Source organism: Marmota flaviventris, chromosome 17, assembly GCF_047511675.1.
Source record: "Marmota flaviventris isolate mMarFla1 chromosome 17, mMarFla1.hap1, whole genome shotgun sequence".
Classification (NCBI taxonomy): domain Eukaryota; kingdom Metazoa; phylum Chordata; class Mammalia; order Rodentia; family Sciuridae; genus Marmota; species Marmota flaviventris.
Genome location: NC_092514.1, coordinates 47,798,526 through 47,824,185, shown reverse-complemented (window position 1 = coordinate 47,824,185; position 25,660 = coordinate 47,798,526). Strand labels below are relative to the sequence as shown.

Here is a 25,660-nt window from a genome sequence, read left to right as displayed (position 1 = left end):
GTTAATACCCCAGAGCCACCAAATCACAGACACCGTCTCTCCCCAGTTCCCCTACACAGAGAGAGAAAGAGAAGGAGAGATGGTTCTCATGCTACGAAATCCTGGTACGTAAGGAGTGACCACAAAAATCCCCCATGGAATTTTTGGTGAGCCAAAGCACCGTCAATAAGCACACCGAGATTAAAGTTAAGAACCTGGATTGTCCTGGGCCAACTGCATTGTTTTCATTTAGTAAGGAAAGTTCAATGCCAAGTATGGAGTGATTGGGGCTATCAAACCGGTGGCCTTTGGGAGTGGTTGTATTTCTTTAACAACAGGAAAACACCAGTAGCTGGCATTTTTACCCTCTCTTCATTTCCCACCCCCCCACTCGTCAATTAAAAAATAATTCTAGTCCTTCTCCTGTGTTTCAGGCTCTGTGCTAAGCAAGGAAAGTGTGACAGAAATAAGATACAGATGCATTTAGTCACCAGGGCCGATAGATGTTAAATAACTGCACAGGGCACCCTGGAGGAAGGCTGGGAATAGTGGGTCACAAGAGAAAACAGACAGACCCCAAGAAGCAGCAGCTCCTATGAAGAAGCAGCACTTAACCTTTGACCTGAAGGATAAGTGGAATTTAGCTAGGTGAGGTTAGGTATGGAAAGTTCTCTGGCTACAGAGAACAGCCTTTGTGGATGCTCTGAGCAGCAAAGGCCTGGGCAATCGGAGGAACTGGAACAAGGACAGTGTGAACTGGAGCATCCAGAGAGAATTGGGGAGCGCAAGGTGAGAGAGGAAGGAAGGGGGTCAGGTGGCACAGGGGCTTGTGGGCCACTGAGAACCTCAGACTTCCACCTTGAGCAATGGGATGCCACTAAATAGCTTAGGTAGGGGTGTGACGCCATCCATTTGCATTTTAAAAAGATCCTTGGCTGCTGTGTGGATCAGGAAGACATGCAAATTGAAAGGAAGATCAGATACAAATTAGAACATACTTATTGATTTACAATCTTTTTCTTGTCTCAGTTGTAGCCCTGTCTCCATACTCCTAAATAGGGCCAGCCAGCTTCCTGGGAGTGTAATTGTGCAGGAGACCAAGGCCCTTTGCTCAGAGTACTCACTTGGTTTAATGCTTTACTCTTACTCTCTTGAAACTATTCATAATTTTTAAATTTTGCATTGAGTGCCATAAATTATATATCTGACTTTGGTCTCATATGTATTTTGGTGGTCCCAAACAGTGTACCAATAGCCATTTCTCCAACAACTAATGGGATTCTCTTGATACATATAGTTAAAGGCTAGTGCTTCCAGAGGTTGGCTATTTCCTTAACATTGATAAGCTTTAGTGGACTGGCAGCTTTTGGTCAAGCTCCTTGATACACAGCTTCCATGGGAAATTGAAAGGTCAGGGGTGCTGTAGAAGGGAGTTCTTATTCATCAGGAGACCTTCCCCTCCTACCCCCCAAATAAAATACTTCCTGATTCTTTGCTCCTGGAGTAACCTGTGGGATTATACTCAAGAAGATGAACAGTTCTTATACACCAGAGGTTTAGGGGTAGCCTCACTGGAATCCTTTGGCTTCTTAGGAATACAGATTCTGTGTCAACCACATCGACTGAGTTAGAATCTTTGGGGCTTGAGTCTGGGAGTCTGCATTGAATAAAATTCTTCATGCATAATTTTGATATGCAACCAGGATAGAGAGTCCTGGACATGAAGAGTGAAAAAAGGATGTGAAGGAAAGGATCAGCAACCAGGAGTCTTGATCAGGTGCCAAAAACATCCCAGCTGGCATTCAACACAGAATTCAAGGCTCTGAGTCCAACAGGTTCAGAGAACGAATTTTGTCCAGAGGAAAAATTTTTTTTTTCCATGGTGGCAATTCACATTTACCAAGCTCATAAGAGACTGATGTTAAAAATACAGAATAGCAATGCATTAAACTTCCGTGACCAATGCAATTGTTCCAGGGTTGGGAGTGGCTTGTACTCCGAAGACCACAGCTTTTCTTCCTGGAGGCTTGATCTACAGGAAGAAATTTCCATCAATCATTGGGAAGACTCCTGATGAGCGCACAATCCCAGGAAGTGGAGGGGTCCATTGCATCTGGAAATCACATGCTACACAACCGAGAGGAAGCAAGGCTTAAAAAGCAGCACTGTACTCCAGATGATTGCTGTCTTTCACCCACGCTCAACTCCAGATTCTTGACTTCTATAGGGAACTGAGCGTATGGCCCTGGTGCCTCCATGAAACCATTTAGGGGAGTTCTTTGGTGCCTTTAAATAGGATGGCACAAGGATTTGTTAAGAATTGACTCTGAAATGAGAACTACATACAGCATGATCTGCATTAGATTAGAGTGATCTGCATTAGAGTCTACACAACAACTCGGTTCTGTGGAGTGGCATTTTCACAATCCGTTCTAGGTTTCTCATTGTAGTGGTGATACTCCTTCACCGTGGGGGTTGATCTGGTCAGCCTTCTTGCATTGTCCCAGCTGTGCTGATCTTCCCCTGGGGTCCCAGAAAGTTATTCAAGATCACTGTTCTTGACTCCAGTATCTTATTACTATTTGCATAGTTTTTTTTTGTCTCTGTTTTGCCCAGTGCTCAGAGTTCATTTTAAGTTCATCCTCCTCCTGGAGGCTTCACTTCCTTTCAGTGTCTTGGGTGAACTGTTGCCTACCTATTTTACCGATTTAACCTGGAGGATGTCTGCTTTATTCCTATTGGGGCCAATTTCCCATCTTGCCTCATTTCTGTCTTTCAAGGACTTTCCTCTTGCGCCATCTAGTGGCCAAGGCAGAGGCTGCTCAACAAAGAAAACCTTTGTAGGCCACAGGGAAATGAGGGTGGTCAGTACTATTTAGCAGAATAGGGGCCTATAGCTATTAACAACACATTTCAGAACAACCCCTTGAAATCGTGGGGACATACTCGTTCTTTCATTCACTACAAACATGAATTGCACACTTACTAAAGGCTGGCGAGGTGCTAGGCATTTTGGAGCTTGATTATGTGATAAATAATGAAATGGCACTACACACTCCATGTGAGAGAACTCCGATGAAAAAATGAATTATTAAGCCCATTTCTGGAAAGAGAAAATTGAAGCTCAGAGAAGTCATGTAATTCTAATGAGCTCATTCTTGTTCCCTTCCCCCTCTTACTCTGTCACCTCTCTTTTCTAGTGCCTGAAATATGAATCAAATTCTTACATAGAATGCCCTATGTTGTAGGGTATTTGAAACTCCTGGAATCCTTACCTGTATGCACATTTATTTGCATTACAGTCCATTTTAACTGCTGATCTGGAACATGACTTCCTAAATACCTGGCAAATGTGTGTCCCATATAGTTGCGAAACTCTAGTTGTATTTCTAGGCAACTGGAGTTAATTGCTTAAAATACCAAAAATATATTTTTTTGTGTGTGATTTTACTCTTCTGGAAGGGGAATTTACCTCTGGTATTACATTCGGAGTGCCTTGTGTCCTCAATAAAATATGGTATCACAAAAGTCTTAGTGCAGTGTTAGGTTTTAATAACTCCAGGGCTGAAAAATGTCACAAATATCCCCCAAAGACCATTGGAAATTTCATTATTTTCAGGATACTATTTTTGAGCACATTTAGACTCAGTGACAGAAACAAGGCTTTAAGGCAGGTTTTTTTGAATTCTAGTCTAGTTGCCTTTATTCACTGGAACTCTCAACTAGATAGAGTGAAACTTGAAATGACAATGGATGCTGTATAAACTAGCATAGAGAGAATGACAATAATGACAAAAAACAAATGCTAGGCACCTATATTTTCAAAAGACAACTTGCCCTTCAAATCTGCACTGAGGACAGACCCCTCCTCCCAATCCACGGCTCTTCTTAGCTTCCCAGTTATAAATCTAGTGGGTTGCTCCTCTGGGAACCCCTGGAGAAATGCTGCCACACTTTTATCACAGAACAATTTTATCTTTGAATAGTATGCCCTTAACCCCAGTTTCTATCCACATGGAACCTCAAAATGTGACTTTATTTGGAAACAGGATCTTTATAGAAATAAATAGTTAAGATGAGGTGTTACTGGATAAGAGGGCGTCTTGAATCCTGAAAGAAGGAACAAGGCTTGTCATCGTAGCAAATGCCCATTTATTGAGGAACAGCTTTGCATATTTATAGAGCCAGGGGTGGTTTGACAGTTGGCATGGGGTGCTTTTGATTGGAAGGTAAGGATCAGGTGAGCCAGCAGGGCTAGTCTGATTGGTGGGTAGGATCAGGTGAGCCAACAGGGCTCTGATTGGTGGGTAAGGATCATGTGAGCCAGCAGGGCTCACCATTGGACGGCTCTTCTTGGGGGATGGGGAAGTTAATCTTTGGAGCCGGGGCCACTCCCAACAAATCCAGTTACTGGTGTTCTTATAAACTGATCATGTGAAGATAGAGAGACACACAGAGAGGAATACCATGAGGAGATGGAGGCAGAAATAGGAGTGAGGTGTGTATAAACCAAGGAACACCAGATGCTGTGTGAGAGAGGCAGGGGACAGGTGCTCCCTCAGAGCCTCAACCAGCCTGCCGCCATCTTGATTCCGACTTCTAGTCTCCCTAGCAGTAAGGGGATAGATCTCATTGTTTTAAGCTACTCTTTTTAATTTTATTTTTTTAGAGCAATTCTAGGGAACTAATGGATGACCTATCTAATGCATAGATTAAAAAAAAAAAAAAACAGAAATGGCTCAGAGAAAACTGAAGTATGTTAAGTTCTTTCAGATCGTCCTCTGTTTTCTTTTGGCACTTGCTCTTTATGATTCTGCTCCCTTTTTCTCAGGTATGACAGCAGAACAAAATGTTCACGATGAGAGAATATTCCTGTAGGTGAGATTTACTTCCATAAAAAAATAAATAAATAAAGACCTTCCATTTAAAATAGCATCTGGCTGGCAGTCCCTGGAAGTAGCCTTTTATACCTTCCCAGTAAAATTCCTCAGAAGACAGAAAAATGTAAAAACCTACAAAAAACAATGAAAAACAAAGTAGTGGGGGATGATATTTTTAAGATCTTAAGGTATTGTGTCTCCCCTCTCTCCTTCCCAAGACTTATTTGAACCCATTTCTCTTGTCCTTTGTCTTCAGGATTTTTTAAGAGTAGTGACTTTCAGGAGAGATCCAGTCTGGAAGAGTCAAATTCATCATTCTTGAGCTTCTTGGTGGACTTCTCTACATTCATCCCAAAGTCCATAGTCTTAGAACCATAGACAGTGGGGAGAGCAGGGCTCTTTTTAAATTTGAAAATATTGGCAAGAGACTAAAAGCATAAAATTCACACCAAAGACCTGTGAGCAGCTTTGCTACCCTAAAAGCAGTAGGAGTCAGAAAGAACTCCTACTCCAAGAGGAGATAACAAGAACCTAGATGTCAACCAGTGTCCTTAAGAAGGTCCCATGGGATTCAACAACACATCATATATTGGGAGAAGGGCTGTAGAATTACCAGAATGGACACTCCAACACAGAAAGGCTTGGACTTTGATGCCATGCGTACCCTTGGGAAACTGTCAGGTTGGTGGAGAAGTCTCATGCCCTTTATGACACTGAGCAGCTATGTTCCGTGATTGTGGAGAGCAAGAATGGAGAAAAGAGCTAATGGGACCACAGGGCTACTTTACAATTGAAAGTGTACTTAGATGCCAAAAGAAAGTGGCTAAGAGTTTCTAAGACTTCAAGACTGAGGTGGGAGAGTTGAGAAGATGAACAAGGGCCCATGGTTCTACCAAGAGGACAGAGTGAACTACTGGGCCTAGGGGGATATCATTTAGTGACATGTGCACGACAGGGGCAAAGTAGGATGTGGGTGGTGGATAGAGAGTCCACCTTTGGTTTGGTGATATTTGAGATGTTGAGGAGTCAGTTAGATATCTGAGCCTAGATCCTAGTGGAAAGGTTAGTATTGCCAACACAGATTTTGGAGCTATCCATATGTAGGTAGCATGTATAATCGTGGAACTGGATGAGATGGCATTGGCAGAAAGTGCAGGTAGGGAAGAGAAGAAGGATAAGGACGGGGCCCAGAATATTCCAGCAGAGTATTCCAATTAGAGATTGAGCAGAGAAGAAAGAGCCAATAAGGGAGGAAAAGAAAGTGTGGATAGTGAGGTCAGAGGAAAACTGGGAGAACCTGGTGTCATGGAAATCAAGAGAGAGGAAGTTTTTACCAAGAAAGAGGCAACAGGGCTCGGAGGTGGACAATGGTTGAATAATATGAGAATGGAGAATTGGCTTTAGTTTTGAGAAATTCATAAAAACTAAAGGAGTTTAAGAAGAGATGAGGTGAGGGATGAAACCCCCAAAAGTAGGCTGAGGAAAGAATATACGGTAAGACGTGGAGACAGTAATGACAGATCATTTTGAGGAGGTCGGTTGTGAAAGATTGCAGAGAAACAGCTAGAGGGGAGAGGGAAGAAAGGATTTCTTCTTTGTTTTAGATGAGTAATATGAAGGTATGCGCAAGAGCCCACAGGCAATTGAGGATACAGGAGAAAAGGAAAACTTGTAGGAGCAAGGTCCTTGGGCAGAAATGCATCCAGAGTAAACATGGAAGGATGGGTGTCAACTAGGAGCAGAGACAGTTCCATTGTATCAAGAGAAAAGAAAAGTGAGTGGGTTTGGGGTGGTTTTAGAGGTAGGAAGAGGAGGTTGGTTTTATCTCATTCCTGAGTGTGTTTTTTTTTTTTTTAAATCCCACACAGGAAAACATTAAGACCATTAGCTGAGACTGGGCGGGGGAAATGTGTGGTGTATTTAAAAGGAGCAGGAGTTTTGAAATCATTATTTTGAGGAAAGAGGAGACAGATATCCTATAGAGAAGCAGGTCAGGATTGCTGGGCAGTGTTGGGTTCCCCCGCGGGGTGTGTTCTGGGAGTTTAAAGTGATGTGTTTATCTGCTCAAAGTCAGCAGATAGTTTGTGGGGCGGGAAGTTTAATGGGGTGGATAAAACAGAGGGTGGGGCGGTAAGGGAGTGAAGAAGGAAAGGTTCTGATCCTGGATCCCAGCCTCTGAACAGGCAGGTGGGGAGGGAACCCTGGAGAGGGGTGTGGTGGGGCAGGAAGCATTGGGGGTGGCTGTAGACTGTGGTGAGAGAGTGTTATGGGGAGATGCCTCAGAAAGCACTCTAAGTCCAAATTCAAATCAATAGAGAGCTTTATTTACCTGGCCAGGGACTGTCACCCACCATAGAGACTCAAGTTCTGTGGGAGGACAGCAGCTTCCTGGTCCATCCAAGGAGAACATAAGGACAAACCCCACAACTCAGTGACTTGTTTATTGTCATGTAAGCTAGCCAATCACAGCAATTAAAACATTAATAAGTGGGACCTGTGGGCTCTGGGCAGGACTAGATTTTTCCAGTCAGCAAGCAAGTGATAAACAGAAGCTAAAAAAGCATTAGGTTTGCAGATCACTTGACCACAGTCCTGGGTTTGAGCAGGTGCTAGACAGTCACATCCTGAACTTGGGTGGGGTGAGAATCTACTTCAAAGTCATGTAGACCCACACAGGCATTCAAACCCAGGATGTAGCTCACCAGGACCACCCCGACCACCACTGCATCCTGGGTAGGATACAATTTGTGGGGTACAAAGTACAGAAAGACAATTTTTAAAAAAAAATTTTTAAAAAAAACAGCTTTCATTTCAGTTTCTCAGAAACAGCTCTTGTTTTTCTTTATAGAAGGCAGCAAAATGGAGTCTGGGGCCCACCTATCACAGTTCTTACTTTATTATTAATTGTCTTCTCTCACTTATCAAAATCTTATATCTATAATCTATATTGTTTACTAATCTATATAACTTACACTTTTATTGGTTGTGTTTATCAGTTCACACCACAACAAGGGGAGTCAGGGGAAAGGTGGATGGTAATGGTCGAAAGATCTGGAGTTCAGGATTAGTGAGTGCTTCAGGGGGTTGGCGGAGGTGGCTGGAGAAGGGCAGGGCTGGAGCAGAGATTGGGGAGTTCTGGGGAGGACCCTGAGGATGTCCTGCTGGGGCGGAGTGAAGGGCGTGTCTTTGGCACAGAGGAGGCCAGACATCTAGAGGAGCAAGAAGGAAAAAGAAGGAGTGGAGAGGTTGAGGGGAGCCCAGTGCCTCGGCCCCGGGGGAGAGGCTGGTCACAAGCAAGGCCAGTTAAGTTCGATGATGGGCCCTTCGCTTGCACACCGGCTCAGGATTTCTATGTAGAAAAAGGAAAGAACAAAATCTTTAGAAGTGACAATGTGGGGTAAAAAATCACCCACGGAAATCGCAGGCCCTGAAGTAGGCAGTCATGTTTCCTATAGTAGCTGTAATAAATAAACACATATTTGTGGCATAAGACAAATTTGTGGCCTAAAACTACAGACATTTATTCTGTCACAGTTCTAGAGGCCAGAAGGGCAAAATAAGCACCAGCAGGCCAAAGTCAATGAGTTGGCAAAGCCGTGCCCTCTCCAGGCCTGCGGGAGAATCTGCTCCTTGCTGTCCGCACCTCCACCCCCCCACCTTTTAAAATTTATATTTACTTTATATTTTTTATTCTAATTTGTTATATATGACAGCAGAATGCATTGCAATTCATATTACACAGAGCACAATTTTTTATATTTCTGGTTGTATATAAAGTATATCCACACCATTGGAGTCTTTATACATGTACTTAGGGTAATGATGTCCATCTCACCCCACCATCTTTCCCCTTTTCTTCTCCTATTCATCCATTAATGGGCATCTGGGTTGATTCCATAACTTCATTATTGTGAATTGGGCTGTCTGCATTCCTTGGCTTGTGATCTCCTGGCTCCCATCTTTAAAGCCAGCATCTTCAGGTATCTGCTCTGCTTTCTCATTACCTTCTCCTCCTTATGGGGAAAATCTTCTTTTGCCACCTTTTTTTTTTTTTTTTTTTTGTAATCATGTTCAGAGTTTTTTTTAAATTAGAGCATTATAGTTATACAGAGTAGCTGTGTTCATCCTGACAAAATCATGCATGCATGGAATTTGATCTTTGTTCACAATCCCTCCACTCTTCTCTCATCCTTCCTCCCTTCCCTCCTTCTTCTTCCTCTACTCTGCTAGACTCCCTTTGGCTTATTCATTTATTTTTTTGGTATCAGGGATTGAACCCAGGGACACTGAACCACTGAACCCCACCCCCAGCCCCAGTTAAGGACAGGGTTTCACTGAGTTGCTCAGGGCCTCCCTAAGTTGCTGAGGCTGGCTTTGAATTCATGATTCTACTGCCTCAGACTTCCCAGCCGCTGGGATTACAGATATGTGCCCATACACCTGGATATTTATTTATTTTCTTTTGGTTCTTCTTATTCATACATGAAAGTGAAATTCCCTGTGGTTTATTTATATATGCTCAAAACATGATTTTTTTAAAGAATTCATTTTGCATTTCCTTTTCTTTCCCTTCCTTCCCTTCTGCCTCTAGATCTCCTTTTTCTACATTACTGTTCTTTCCTCTAGCTTTATGATATCCTATCCTTGCCTCCTCCTTTCCTTCCTTTTACTCTAGCTTCCACACACGAGAGACAACATTCAACTTGGATTTTCTGAATCCGGCTTATTTCACTGAGCATGATTGGTGTCCATTTTCACCTATTTACCAGCAACTGCCAAACTTTCATTCTTCTTCATGACTGAGTAGAACTCCATTGTGTATACATACCACAATTTCTTAACCCATTCATCTATCAATGGGCATCTGGGTTGATTCCATAACTTAGCTATTGTGAATTATCCTGCTATAAACATTGAGGTGGCTGAACTGCTATAGTATGCTGATTTTAGGGGTTTTTTTTGAAAAAAAAATCCCAATGAGCAGATTAGCTGGTTCATATGGTGGTTCCATTCCTAGGTTTTTGAGGAATCTCCATACTGCTTTCCACCATGGTTGCGGTCTGCAGTCCCCCAACAGTGTGCAAGTGGACCTTGTTCCTCACATCCTCTTCCACCTTCATTATTACTTGTGTTCTTGATAAATGCCCTTCTGAGAGGAATGAGATAAAATCTTAACATAGTTTTAATTTGCATCTTCCTGATTATTAGAGCTGTGGAACATTTTTTTCATATATTTTTGCAAATTTACATTTCTTCTTTTGAGAAGTTTCTGTTCAGCTTTTTTTGTCAATTTATTGATTGAGCTATTTGTTTTTTGAGTTTTTTTAAAAATATATATTCTGGGTAATAATGCCCTATTGGAGGAGTAGCTGGCAAAGATTTTCTCCCATTTCTGTAGGCTTTCTCTTCACAATCTTAAACATTTCCTTTGCTGTTCAAAAGTTGTTTTTTTTTTTTTTAATTTGATAGCATCTCACATAGTGATTCTTGGTTTTACTTCTTATACTTTGGGAGTCTTATTAAGGAAGTTGGGGTGGCACCAATATATTGGAGTGTTGACCTTGTGTTTTCTTCTAGCAGTTGCAAGGTCTAATTATGAAGTCTTTGATCCATTTTGATTTGACTTTTGTGCAGTGCCTCCCTCTTATAAGGGTATAATGTGACTACACTTTTAGCCCACCTAGATAATTTAGTATAATTGCCTCATTTCAAGAAACTTAATTTAATCACATCTGCATAAATTGCCATGTAAGGTAACATTCATGGGTTTCAGGAATTAGGGAGTGGATATTTTCCGGGAGGCTCAAGTTTCTAGAAAAAAACCGGCTTCCATTATTATAGATGTCTAGTGTGGAACCAGTGTCCTCAGGACAGTCACTTTTCCATAAAGAGGATGCCAATCATTGTCATAATAATTTTTGCTTCATAAAAATTAATGTTGATTTAAAGATGAATGTATGAGCAAAAATCAGGGAAAGAGAGATGAGCAGAACCAGGTTACATGCTCCATTTTAAATAAGAAAAACTAAGATGACACCAATTTCCCTTAAGTTCAGCGGTTAGAAGACCATTTTTGTAAGCTTGCTTTTGCACGTATCAGTGAGAACCTTCACAAAAAACAACTGCACCATTCGAGTTACCCAGTTTTAGGGAGAGCAAATTTTATCACTTCCCTGGTTTGCTTTTCTTTCTTCTGCTCTCTTTCCCTTTTCTGGTTAGAAATGTTTCACACTCATAATGGCATTCTGCATTTCCTTATCTGAGTCTCATACCATCTGGAGGAATGTTCTGCAATGCTTTTGACTTTGGACTTTTTTATAACCCGTGATTAGGGTATACATGGCTAACGATGCCTACTATATCTTTATCCACTTTCCCAAGTAGAATGTATGTAATGTTAGTGTTCATTTATTTGGATATGTAGATTGGACTTGGGAGGACATGCATGGATTTAAGATGTATACTTGGCTCCAAGATAGAAAGAGTGCTCAGATGCAACTAAAACTTTGACAGTACTAATTGCCAGGATGCCAAAAGCAACCCAGAGAGAGGCTCGGGTGCCATATGGGACAGCAGAGATTCCTGGTGGCTCTACATTTAAATTATACTAAGAATCCAAACCTCACTGTTTCAACTTTGTGCCAAACCTCTGTTATCTCCAGATTTGACTTGCAACTAGACTATCTGCTCAGCTTTCTCCATTGCCTTTACCTGGACTATTCTCAGCATAACTCGAGTGAACCTTTGAAAACACAAGTCAGAATATGTTAGAATAACATAATAACATATGCACAAGAATGTGCATAAAACCTTCAAAGGCATCCCATTTCACTCCAGTAAAACCCAGCATTCTTGCAAGGATGAGAAAGCACAGTACGAGGTGGCCTGACCTACCTCTTTCTTCTCACTTCCAAGAGATTTGTCCCTCACCTATTCTATTTGAGCCACTTTAGTGTTCCTTGGACCCTCTAAATCACTTCTACCCCAGAACCTTAGTACTTGCTATTCTTTCACTAATCATCTGCATTATTTTTTTTTATTCCTGAGCTTCCTTCGGGCCTTTGCTCAGATATGAATTTATGAGAGAGGCTGTCTATGACAACTTATAAAACAGTAACCCTCCCTGCATGGGGCACCTCTTATCTCAATTATTCTCCTCCATAGCACTTGTCCTCATTCGACATAATCTGAGGGATGCTGTGTTTCCCCTTATTGGAAAGTACTCTAAACGACAACAGGGGGTTTGTCTATTTATTGCTGTATCCTTGCACACTGCTCAGAGCATGTGCAATACATATTTGGGAAATGAAAGAATGGAGTCATTCACAAAAATACCTCTTGCCTTTCTTGATAAGTTATCAGATTATTTACTATGAGATAGTGGTGACAAAAGAGATCCTCTTGACATTTATTGCCCAATAATCTATTTAAATTTTAATCAAATGGATTAACCCACTGACCAAGCTAAAGCTCTCATAATCATTTCACCTCTGAACATTGCTTCATAGCCTGACATGAGCTTTTTCTGGGGGGCACTTCATATCCAAAACATAACATTCTACCCCTAGCCCCTCAAAGCTCATGTCTCTCTCATGGTGCAAAATGCATTTAGTCTATCTGTAAGAGTCCCCACAGTCTTAACAGTTCCTGCATTGCCTAAAGGTCCAAGTCTCATCTCAGTGTGAAGGCAAACACTTGGCTGTGAGACTCTGTAAAGCTTTAAAGATCAAGCAAGTTAAATATATAGAATACAAACATAATGGCACAGAGCAAGCATTCCCCTTGCAGAGTGGAGGAATAGCAGCACAGAAAGAAGGGATGGGCCTAAAACAAGACCAAAACCCAGCTAGACAAAAATTGGGTCCTGTAGCTCGATGTCTGGCATCTGGAACATGTGACAGCTGTTATCTCCAAAGGACTTGTGCATCCCCATCCCTAAGACTTCGCTGCTTGCACCTCATATGGCCTCTCTCTTAGGTGGGCTCTGTCCAAAGCCAGCAAGCTATCTTGGCAGATTTTCTATGTTTTTGGCATCTCTTAATCTTGGGGGTCTCCACTGGAGCTTTGGCTTCCTTCTCACAGCTTTATATGTCACATCACCTTCTCAGGGACAGCCCACAGGGATTCCACTCTGCTCAACTTCATTTGTACTCCTAGGATTTTCTTTGAAATCTGGGTGAAATCCTCCATGACCCCTTAACTCTAGCATCTTGAATTCCTGCAGAACCAGTACAAGTGGATGATGCCAAGATCTCCCACCAGCTTGAGCAATAGCCAGGCCCCCTTGACCATGGTAAAGTGGCCTGAGTGCCTGGGTGGCTGGCACAGTGAAATGAATTCCAGGGAAACAACTTCCTAGGCCCCCCTATATATGAGCAAGATGCCTGTAAGTTCTCTTAAATGAATTTTTATTTTTACATCCTTGAGCCAGCCATGGGTGTAGTCTTGCTGATTCTTGAGATGCTCTCAAGGCATTTTTCCCATTGTCGCTGTGCAAAGTACTTAGCATCTCTTTAGTTGTGGTGATGTCTTCAACAATCACAGTTTCCTTGGTTTCAGTTTACATGTGCTTCTCTGGCCAAACTGCAAGTTTTTAAAATCTTTCTTCTAGAGTCCTGCTCCTGATGATTACAGTAAACCTGAAACAAAGCTGCCAGCAGCACCTGTGCATTGCTTGTGTGCTGTACTGTCTTAAACTTCCTCCATCAGATCAATTAGTCCAATATCTTCAACTTCACAGAAAGTCTTAGGACATGGACAAAATGTACACAAATTCTTTGCCAGAATGTAACATAAATGGCCTCGAGTCCAATTTCCCTCATTCCCTTCTGAAACCTCAGTGAGCACAGTCTTTACTGTCTGCATTACTACTAGCATTCTGATCTTCTGAGCTCCTATCAGAATCACCCATTAAGCTCTACTTACAAAATTCTAAGTCTTCTCCAGCCTGAATTACTAGAGTTTTCTAAACTCCTCCTACAAACAAGTTCCAAAAGTTTCTGAACCACACCAGCAAGTTAGTCACTCACCCTACTTCTATTATCCATTTCTGTGTTAGTTGGCTTTTGGGGGCTATAAACACCTAACAAGATCAACTTAGAGGAGGAAAAGTTTATTTTAGTTTCATAGTTTGAGATGTCTTGGCTTACAGTCAACCAACACCATCGCTCTGGACCCAAGATGAGGCAAGGTGGAAGGGCATGGTGGAGGAAAGCTGCTCAGCCAATGGCAGCCAGAAAGAGAGAGAGAGAGAGAGAGAGAGAGAGAGAGAGAGAGAGAGAGAGAGATCAGTGGACAAAAATATTGCCAAGGGCATGCCTCTAGTGACCTAATTCCTCTAGCCATGCCCTACTTGCCTACGTTTACCACCTAGTAATCCATTTAAATTATTAATTGAATGAATTAAACCACTGACCAGTGTATAGTTTTCATAATCTAACCATTTCACCTCTGAATGTTGCTACATTGTCTAACATGAGCTTTTCTGTGAGGGACACCTCATAGGCAAACCATAACAGCCTGAATCCAATCTGGTTTCTTCCCTTCCTCTTCCTCTTCCTTCTTTCTTGTTACCAGTGATTGAACCCAGGGATGCTTAACCACTGAGCCATGTCCCTAGACCTTTGTATTTTTTATTTTGAGACAGGAAATCGCTAAGTTTCTTAGGGCCTTGCTAAGTTGCTAACATATGATCCTCCTGCCTTAGCCTCCCAAGGCACTGGGACTACAGGGGCCGATTAGTTTCTTTATAAGAAGAGGAAGTTGGGACACCCAGAAGACACCAGAGATCCCCGAGTCCAGGGGCGCCTGGTAGTTCATGATTTCTAAGAGGGAAGGGTTATCTTAGTACTAGAAGCAATTGTATGAAGCTAGTTTGATTTCAATCCTGATGCAATGAAGGGTCACATAAAAGAAAGAGGACCACTGTATTGCCATCGTTGTAGTGACTACTGCTGATTGAGGGCTGACTGTGTGCTAGGTTCCTTCCTGACTCCTTGATATGCATTGAGTCATCTCATCTTCACACAAACTCTAAAAGATTATCACTCATTTTACAGATGAGAAAACTGAGGCATAGAGAGGCTGAGAAAGTTGTTCAAGGTCATAAGTTTGTACATGACAGAGCCAAGATTTGAATTCAGGCAGTGGGTCTGGAGCCTGTGCTTAACTCCGGCCCTCTGCTGCCTTTAATATGTCTCCCTCTGCCTTCAGAATTTGTTTTTTTCTGCACATTTAGATTTGTTACTCCCTGACCTGCTGGGGCAAGTTTTTACCTTACCTATTAGCAAAAAAAAAAAAAAAAAAATTACCTTTCCTGCTTTATTTTTTATTCCTTTTTTTTTTTTTTACTTTTTAAACTTTTTTTTACACCTATATCTAGAAAATTTGTATCAGTTCTTGTTTCTCAGTTTTTCCCTAACTCAATTTACTTATTTATTATTGTCACTCTAATTTCCTATACTGTCTTCTGTTCTCATGCTTACCTGTACTCTATAGCTAGAATTCACTCCTCAAGACCAAGTCTAAATCCTACCTTCCCCATGCAGTTTTACATGAACTTTGTCTTTTGAAACTTCCATTGCATGCAAAACTCATTTAGGAATTAATAATTTACCTTCTTATTAAAATTCTTCTTTTGATGACTCAATAGTCTCTAAGCATCCTTTGAAGACTTAATTTCTCATCAGTTTCATGTTTCATCATCAAAATAGATTTAATTCACTGAGGCTAGGGATACTATGGTACTTCGGTACTTTGAACAAAATGAAAATGCAGTAGAGATTTATTAATCTGCTTTTAGCTGATTTGAAAAAAAAGGAACAATCTAGGTTGAAGAAGGAAAGAATAAATGTGGTCATTCTAATTAAGAGCCAGCCTCTTGCTGAATATATTATGTATGTTAGTTCATTTAATCCTGATGTTACTATAAGGTAATTACTGTTATTATCCTCATTTAATAAATGAAGGAAATGAAGGTTAGAGATATTATGGAGTTTGTCCAAAGTAATATAATTCGTAAATGTTAGGGCTATGATTTAGAAGTGTGGTGATATGCTAACCTGAAGAATTTTATAGGAAGGAAGGATTTCGATAGGGTGAATTATCAGAAGAGATAACACAAATTGAACTCTAAAAGTTCTGGTAGCCATAAACTAGAACTTGGTCACCAAAATCTGTGTTCTTCTTGGGCACATAAAATCTTCTTGGGCACATAACTAGACTGCATTTCCTGGCATCTGCTCCAGGTAGGGGTGGCCTAAGCACTAACCAATGGAAAGTGAGTGCAAATGGTGGAGGATGTGATTTCTTGGTCTGTATGTTCCTCTAATTAAATGCATATGATGGTGAGGCCCTATAGGATAGCAGAGCCTCAAATAAAAGAGACCTGGGGCCCTGAGTCACTGTGTGAACAGCTGCCTGTGGAGCAAGAACTCCTCCTTAGGACTGATACATAAGCAAGATTAAAAAAAAAAAGTATTGAAGGGGTCTATTTGTTACTCCAGCCTCATTGACTGATACACTAGAGCAAGCTTAAGATATCTGTCAAGGGAGTCAGATCATTCTCAATTATCCTAGTACCAAATCGGGTATTTGTTGTGGAGTATAAAGGTCAGCTTCAAATGTCTCTCAGTCATAATTACCAGCTTGTATGTCACATCTGATAGGGAACTATTAAAAGTATTGGTTCTGTCTGTCCTGATCCATGATCCATTGTGCTTTCAGTGAAATGAAACAAACTGTCAGAGCAGCTCTCTCCAGAGGAGCCAAAGACGCCTCCTTCCGCCCCTAAATTGGAAATCCTTGATCTAGGCACCCTGGGCTTCCGAATTTACATGGTCCGTACCACAAAGAATACTCCATCATTGTAAAACAATTCAGAATGTGTAAGACTCTGTAAAAAGTCAAAAATGTAGAACTTCTTGTTGTCTTTTTCAGGGGATCAAACATACAAAATTCTGTCTCTTACGAAGATGAGAATACCAGCTATTTCTGTTAAGATGACAGGTTGGAGGGAAAGATGGTTTGGGCCAGTTAGTGCTCTTTTTCTCTCTCCCTCCGTTTTCTCCCTGTTTCATCACACCTTCTTTCAGCATCCATCTGCTGCTGAGAGCTGCCCTCCTCTAGACACTTCTAGGAGTTCCATCCATTTGATGGTCTAGTCCTGTGGACTCAGGAAAGTGCTCGTTCATGAGTCCCTGTTTCTGGCTGCTGCCTTGGAAAGAACTTTTAGGATTTTTATGTCCCTTTTTCTCCCCCGCCACCCTCCCACTTTTTTTTTTTTCTTTTCCTCTTATTATGTAACAATTATTGTTGAGTCTCAGCACCTCCCCTCCCCCGCCAGTTTCTGGATGGGCCCTCTATCTTTCCTCCAGGAAGGCAGCTGCAATCTTTCTCCCCGCCAGTAGAGGGCACCCAAAGACCACAACCCTGTGCCAGCCTAAGGTTTAGGGTTCAATTTTCCTTTCCATCAGGAGCAGGAAAGGAACAATAGTGGCTTGGAGGATAATGGAGTTTTCTCATTTTCCAATTCAATTCTTTTCATCATCAGTGACATTCTTCGGGCAACGACTGAAAAAACAAATGACTCCCCTCCCGTCCATATAACCACTCACAGTTTGCTTCCACACTCTGCCTCCTTCTCTATTTCCAGTAACTGTTTCCCCCTTAATTATGCATTTGCCAGAATAATCGGTGGAACATTGCAAGCTGGAGCATTTCCAAATCCCAAGATCCCACCACCCCAGGGGTCATCTCTGCACTCTCCTTAACAGGCGGCTTGCCAGCACACTTAACCATTCCATTGCACGCTGGAAAAATGAGATCATCTAGGAAGAAGATGCCCTCTTGAGTGCCCTCTTGTGCTCAAAAAGCAGCATTTGGATGATATGTTGCTGGCAGATTTTTACTTTAAAGGGGTGGATTGCAGGAATGGGTAGTGATTCTGCCGGATGTATTCACATTATTTACCATCTTCAAATAGGCTTTTTAACAGTTAAAAATGTGAGAAGAAGTAAAAGGGAAACTTGTTTGGGCCAATTATCTCTGGCTGCTGTGGAAAATTCAGAGGCTAAAGCTGCCACAGCCAGAAACAATATTTTTCTCCTGGTGCAGATTCTCTGGTTTATTCAGAATCATTAACTCCCATCAATGTCATCAAAGTACCAAGCACTTTACATTCATTCAAGACACAAGAGCCATGGCTTCTGGAAGTCAGGGAACATCAGAGAAGGAGGACTAAGATCAGGTAGTGCAATTTACTGATTGAATAAGCAGAAGCGCAAAAGCCTGAGGTCATCAGGCCTATGAGACCTTGTTTCTCTCAGTCTATGCTTCTGACCCCCCCATGCCTACTCTTATTGCCAACTGAAGTACCTGTCAGGGGAGTTGTGCCTTATTCTTAAATTTGTAGGAGGGAGCTGTATGCAATTCTAATCAGGAACATCTATTTGTCTGTCTGTCTATCTAGATATTCCTGAAATATAACTAAATATTTACTTTTTGGATACACACACATGTATCCTTTTTTGCAGGAAAAGGCTGCATGTGAATTCTCACCAAGAGAGGGCGCACATGGAACAGGAATTTTCTCTTGCAGACCATTTTACAGTCAGGGAAAAAAAAAAGGCTAACTCAAACAGATCACTGGAGATGGGAACTAGCAACTTAGCTATGCAGATAAGTCTTCATTTCCTATTGTTTTATATCCATGAGACCTTGGCCACCTTGTTAAGTCAACTGAGACTGTTTCCCATAAGACTCATAGAGGTCCCTTTAGGGATGAGGATTTTAACCCATAGCCCACCCTCAACCTGAAAACTGAGCTCACCTCCAAGTCTGAGAAAGGGAAAGAGAAACAAAAGAGAAAATTTTACCTAAAAACAACAAATCTCTCCAAATCACCCACAAAGGATCTGCAGACTCCCGTGGGGGATTTGGCAGAAGGCCATTTGGATTGCTTGGGGCAGGATGGGGTCCTCTTCAGAGATTGCCTGTGGTGGTGAAGATCAGGAGGTGGGGAGAGGAGGATTGCTGACCAATTCAGCTCAGGACAGTGAGTGCTGCTCTGGGAACTCAGATCCACTTCACTCCCTACTCTGCCATTCACAGAGGAGGCCTTGGGGTCCACCTTCTGCAACTGAAATGTTTGTGGAGGCAGGAGGCTTTCGTGGGAGCAATAGGGATGGGAAGCTCAGGGGCAGTGGAGCTCCTTCATGCAGACTGTTCCAGAGGCAGTTACAAATGCAGGAGAGCAGAAGGAATTGCTTGGAGGTAGAACTTTCCATCTGGGAACTGGAAATTGTCCAGGGCGGCAGAAATAAGTGAAGTTGTTTTGACCCTCTTTTGCGAGGCGAGTTCGCCATCAGATTCAGGCAGCTGGGCACAGGAAATCAAATAGAGATGTTCTATTCAGACCTAATAATAATGATCTGACTTTCCGGCTCTTCCCCTGGTCATTACTGTAGTTGAGACGTTTGTACTTACAGACTTCATTTCTATCTCCTTCCGGCCCATTTTTTTTTTCTCCCCCAAAGCACCTATTTTCTTAATCATGCAGATTTCTATCAGCTTTTGTTCCACAGTTCTCAAAATCAAGGCCAAACATCTGTCATGCCAGGACTTCCACAGTCCCCCACCCTGCCTTTCTCTTTTCTCTTCCTAGGCCCACATCTCCCAGCGTTCCTTGCTCAGGTGAGGGTTTACATGTAGATTCAGGCCTTTGCCTTCCCCTTGTGCCCTCTCTCTCCTGTTGGCTGGGCAAAGACTCACCAATTCATAAAAACTTGCTTCTGTCATCACCTTCCTTTGAAGTTTTTGTATCTCCCTAAGGTGGGTTCTTTGATACCTCTTTATATTATCTTAGCCTTGTGTCTACACCGGCCCCCATTTTTTGTTTTCATTTCTGTTTCCCAACTGAATTTATTATTCCTGTCTGGGATCCTACTTCCTGGCTGTGCCATTCATTATGAGTTGTGGCCCATAAATATTTGTGGCATTAATGATCTTCTTGTTACTTAACTTTTGGTCTCAATAAAAACGAGAGTGTTACGTGTCCGCTGACCCATTGGAAGAAATAAATGTCAGAGTAAAAACAAACAAAAAACCCAATTAAATTATTTTTTTTCCTTTGAAACCCAACTCTACTTTGTATAGATGACTTTTATTCCCACGACTCATCAGTACACACAGTCATTGTTTTACATACACTCCGTGCTCTAGCAGATATAATTGTTTCAGAAGCGGAATGTAAACACTATAATAAGTGGAGACGACACAATCATCCGGAATGGGACCCAAGAAGGGACTAAACAAACTGGACAATGGTAAGATAAAGTTGAAGAGGAGGAGATAACATTCATGGGGACATTCGCCATGATGTGGACAGGTGTCTCTCCCTTCTGGGACCAGCCTTTATTTTTAAACTCCATAGATGACATTGCTATGGAATAGTCACACCCGTGGATTTTTGTGGTATTTCAAGACTTTGCTCATGTCCCAGTGTGTTTCCTCACTATTGCTCTTAAGTTCTGCTTTTTGAATTCTTTCTTTATCTCTTTTACTTGAAGCTTGGGTGTGGGAGGCCAGCCTTACACGTGACTGAGTTACACTCCCTGGCTGGGTGCTGAGGCTCTCAGTCACAGAAATGTGGCACCCTTCTTGGGTGTGAGGGTCGGTGTCTCGTGCATGGATGTGTCTTGCTACAGCCCCATGGGTGAAGCTATGTTCACCTGTTCCTTTGTAATATAACCCCTTGCCCTGTTTAGGATAGAATCTTCCATGGAAGTGCCTTGTGTGTGTCCCCTCCTCTTACTGTGCCCTTGGGTGTGGCCTACCCAGGTGTCAGTCAACCTGCTGACAGTGGACATCATGAAGATAGACTCAGCTCCCTGAAATTTGACCCCTTGCCTCATTTGAATGGCTTCTCCTCAATAAAAGGGGTCAGCGGGTGCTCTTGCTCTCTCTCTTTCTGTGGACAGAGGAGCCGTCACAGCGACCCCAAAGAAAAAGGTATTTGTGTCTCTTGTGGTTATTTCGTGCAGCCCAGTTTGCCCAGTTTAACTGGAGTGACCCCTGAGCCTTTTAGTCGTGAACAGAAACCCAGCAATTGGCGCCCAAGGGGGTAACAGATCTTATAGGACAGCACCATGTAGACAGCAGCTTAAATATTAGATATTAGAATACTAGATGTTACTGTCTTAAAATTCATCATCTATTCCCTGCCATAGGGAACGTCTTCCTGCTTTTATGAAGGGCTGGCCTTCCTTCTTGTAGCTCATATCTTTTCATCTCTCTTTTCTTTATACTATCTTGCCTGAGTTGGCTTTTGAGATTCAAAGTTCTTCTCCCTTAATTGTACAGAGCAATTAACTTTTAAAAAAATTTCTAGATCCTCCCAGACTATGCCTGGGGTGGAGTGGTTCAATGAGGTTCATTCTGTTTTAATGAACAGCATCTCCTCTCATCTGATGCTACCCTGAAAAGGTGCAGAAGAAACCACCATCTGCTCTTGTACTCCTTAGCAGTTTTCTTCTTCTGGATGCTCACAGAAACAATTGGTTTATACATTCAGAATTTTCTGGAACCAGAAGCATGGAAGTCCAGAATGTCTGATCTGTGAGCAATATTAGAACTGAAACAAATAGAGTATGTCCATTTTTTTTTTCTTTTCTTATGTCTATAGATTTTCAACAGCTCGTCCTCATTACATAAAAGTCAGATGTGTAAAAACCACACGGGAAGCTAGTCTCATAGAATGAATATTAACTATGGTCCAAAAATGTGCCAGGGGCTGCCTATAGGCTTTCTTTAGCTCCGTTCTTTGTTACCCAATAATGCTTTAAGTTACTCCAGTTTAATGATTTACTTTTAGTGGAATTGAACTTGAATGTCTTATCATTACATGTATTTGGTTTGGGTTACAGTCACACACTTGTCCAACAAGTCCCACGAACTACATCATTGATAGTGGTCAGACACAGTAGTAGCAACGAGATACATGATAACTAGCTAACTGGTTAGAAAAATTCCTCAGGAATGATTAAAATAAGAATAACAACAACAATCATCACTTGAGTGTCCCTATGTGCCAGGTTCTCTCCTAAGCTCTTTCTCTAATAACAGCCTTGAAACAACCCTCCCTGTGAGGTATGCATGATCAGCACCCCAGAGTACGGCTAAGGAAGTAGAAGCACAAACAGTTTAGCTCCCTGTCTAGGGAAGGGAGACCCAGTAGCACATAGGTCTATAGTAGACCCAGTAGCCTATAGGTCTCATGCTAGATTCTCTTTATTTCTGATGAGATTGAAAGAATGAAAAGGCTAAAATTCACAGAAGTGAAGACACTTGTAAAGATGAAGCTTCACACCAGCTGACCCTCCCTTACTATAATACCTGCTCTCGTTTTCCCAGAAGTTTGGAGTTTCAGTTTCTGTGGAAAAGGGTATAGGTTTTGCAGCTATCTGGAGGCAATCAATAAATGGCCACTGGGCTGGGTTTGTGACTCAGTGGCAGAGCGCTTGCCTAGTTTGTGAAGCACTGGGTTTGATCCTCAGTACCACATAAAAATAAATAAATAAATAAATAAATAAATGTGTGTGTGTGTACCACATATCTTGAAAATAAATAAATAAATACATGGCAGCCATAATACAGCAGTGGCTCCCTGGTTTCTTTGTTCTTAGGAATATCTAGCCATTATTCCAGAAAATAATTAATTATTAGGTATTAACCTGTTCCTGATTCAGGAATGTTATTGGACATCACCATAAAGATTTCCACCACTGTGACCCTCTCTTCAGCCTCATAAAAGCCATATGTCATCCCAATTGATAGAGATTGGCACAGAAAAACAAAAAGATACAATTCTCGACATGCGGTCATCTTTTAGTTATTTGAAACTCTTAGATGCCAAGCAACTTCTCTTTCTGGTCAAGCCACAAGTTAATTCAGATTAAAAGGGGTTGGGGAGGAGAAAAGCACTTGAAAAGATTTCTCCATTAGGGTTCCCAATCTGGTTTGAAAAAGCCACTTCAAAACCCAAGAAAGACTTTTTTGTTGTTGTTAATAACAGAAAGCAGCTTGAATTAGTCTAAGTAAGAAAGAAGAATTTAATATACAGGACAATATAATATAATGTCCTAGAAGCCAATGACAACGATGCAGCTGTGACTCAAAAAAGATTAGAAATGGAAAACCATGAGCAGCCCAGAAAACAGGGTTTCTCTATTTTTTCATTTCTGCTTTTCTCTGAGAATGTTTTTCATTTGTTGTCTTTGCAAATCAGCTGTAACTCATCTGCTCCTAAGACGATCACTATGTCCCAGTTCTGAGTTTATATAGTTTCTTATGAGTGATTCCATATTAAGATTTTACTCTCTGAGTCACAGTTATAAATTCCCAAGGAGGGGCTCTGATTGGCTCCGTTTTGTTGTGGTGCTCAGCCATTGTCCAATCAGCTGAATCCTAGGCAATGGCTTTCTATAGCTAAAACGTGGCTTCCAGAGTCCCATCCCTGGGACCCAGGGGAGCAGAGTGGAGAGCCGTTCTCAGAGAAGGGGGAATTGTGAGCTGGACAAACCCCACAAAGGCCTCTTCTATTCCTATGTCACTAGGTCTCTGTATAAAGTCAGCCCTTAAAAATTCAAGGACTATGTTGAATTCAAAGACAAGGGTCCCTTCTCTCTAGCTAGGCATATTTTTAGACGAGATCATTTGCCTATGTAATTAGAGCAACAAATTTTCAGCCGGGCGAAACCAAAATGTTGATTTGAGTCTGCTGCTGCAAACCATCAAATATAATGGATCCTAAAGCTAAGTGGAAATATTTTGGATTATGTTTGACACCACACCCATAATTTGTGGGGATAATTGAGATGCATCCAAGCTTTGAGTCTTGCTGATGATATTTAAGAGTTAGCTCAAATTAGACTACTACATTTCCTGCTGTAACTGATGGTCAGATCCCTGAAGACTGCAAGGGTTTTCAGATGCCTGCATACAATTATACAAAATTAAGCCGGGAGATGCATGCATGGAGAAAGAGGAGGTTCTTGTTATATTTCTTATGTGTTTTTTATATTCTCCTGAGATTTGAAAGAAATTTCAGAGATCAACCAGACTGATCCTCTAATTTTTACAGGTGAAAACAGAAGCACAGAAGAGAAAAATGGCCAGTGTGCTATCCAATGTCATATGAGTGGCAGATCTAGGATCAAAATCCCAATTCTAATATTTTTTTATTATGTCCTATTATTAAATGTAGGATTCACAAAACAGAATACCACTGCTTGGCAGTAATGGTTCCCCTAGTTTTTAAATTGCTTTCCCCCTCCCAACATCTGGACTTTACATATTCAATCTAATTTTATCAAGTCCCTGAGTATAAATTCTCTGGATAATTTTCTGGCTAGTTCAACTCACCTGTAGCAGCAGCTTAGATGATTAAATAGTAAATCAAATTTTGTTTTGCAATTTTTTTTTCAGAGAAAGAGTTTCAAGTTTTCTTATTTGCAGAAAGAAAAAAGAGCAAGCAGGCTTAGTAATTTGGAGTACACTTGTTCTGTACCTCAAATTGTGAAGTCCTATATGGACAAATATCCCTAACCATAATTTCATGTGTTAGAATCATGAAAAATCAATGACCCCAAATACCTTTTATCTTTGTTTCCTTCACTCCCTGAAGGCAAACTCCAAGAACTGGGCTTTAGATGAGAAATTAAAAATTGGTTCATAGACTTATGTATGCACAATATTCTTTCAGACTTTCTCCTTTCATTGTTCACAACCAAGAGGAAATATGACTAATTCAAAATATGAAAATATGACTGATTCAAAGATGGCCATGCTAAATTTCAATATGCATTGTTAGTTTCCAAATAATTTTGGAAGTGAAACATGATGATAAATAGAAAAATGAGGTGGGGGGAGAAGAAATAAAAAGATAAAGAAAAAAAACAGTAAGTGCAGTGTGTCAACCTCTTTTGGCCAAATGGCCTGAGTCCCAAATATATATTACATTAACTTGATTTTTCAGAATAAATTATTTGATCCTTAAATGGACTTTTTTTTTTAAATTTCAAGGACAAGTTTCCTAAAATAAAAAAAAATACGAAAAAAAGACTTTTAGGGATACAGCTCCCTAGAGATTTTAATTTTTCCATTTTAATTAAAAATACTATCAGAGAATAACCATTATGTTGTAAAAATTAAAACAGACCTACAAGGTCCTGTTCCCTAACATCACGTAACACTTCTAGAAGTGGCAACTTTCAACTCTTAGTGGACTCTTCCCAATTTTGCTTCCTTACACATAAATATGCTGAAGAAGTATTGATTTTTTTTTTCACAATTGTAGACATTTTATTGACTGACCTTGTACCTGAATTTTTTCACCACCTGAACTACAACTATTTGCATGGTGATGATATTATTAACCATGAATTTTGGTTTATCCCAAAATTGTTAGATCAGGAAGGTGGCGGTGGAGGGGAGTGTATGTGAGTAAGTGAGGGACATTAGAATATGTAGATCTAAATCCTTTTCCTCTGTCATCAGTGTAGAAGTAATCAATACAGTAGCACAGAGAGTGTGTCTAAAACAAGGGGGTGGGGTGCTGTGAACTCTTTGGTGATAGATGCCTTTTAAATGAAGCTTTTTTTTTTTTTTTTTAAATCAAAGAAACACAGTTGACTGTTACTTCTTAGGACAACCTTTGTTTTCCAGAGCACTAATCATTGGTTTAATTTTTGGTTTACCCTCCTTTTCTCCCATGGGTCTAGCACTAATTCATTCTAACACTTTGC

At 41.2% G+C, this 25,660-nt stretch overlaps 1 protein-coding gene across 13 annotated transcripts in view; it reads right to left on the bottom strand.

The window, feature by feature from the left end:
- Positions 1-25,660, bottom strand: part of LOC139702318 (small integral membrane protein 36-like) — an 81,693-nt gene that overhangs the window by 22,079 nt on the left and 33,954 nt on the right. For 6 of the 13 annotated variants that reach the window (XR_011704914.1, XR_011704915.1, XR_011704918.1 and 3 more), the window contains one exon: positions 18,734-19,235. The exons of 3 other annotated variants lie outside the window; for them this stretch is intronic. The gene's annotated coding sequence lies outside the window, so the exon portion shown is untranslated. Of the gene's footprint in view, positions 1-8,141; positions 8,209-13,229; positions 14,074-15,904; positions 15,920-18,632; positions 19,236-25,660 lie in introns of those variants that run through there. 4 more of the 13 variants (XR_011704919.1, XR_011704917.1, XR_011704920.1 and 1 more) reach the window with 4 other exon arrangements.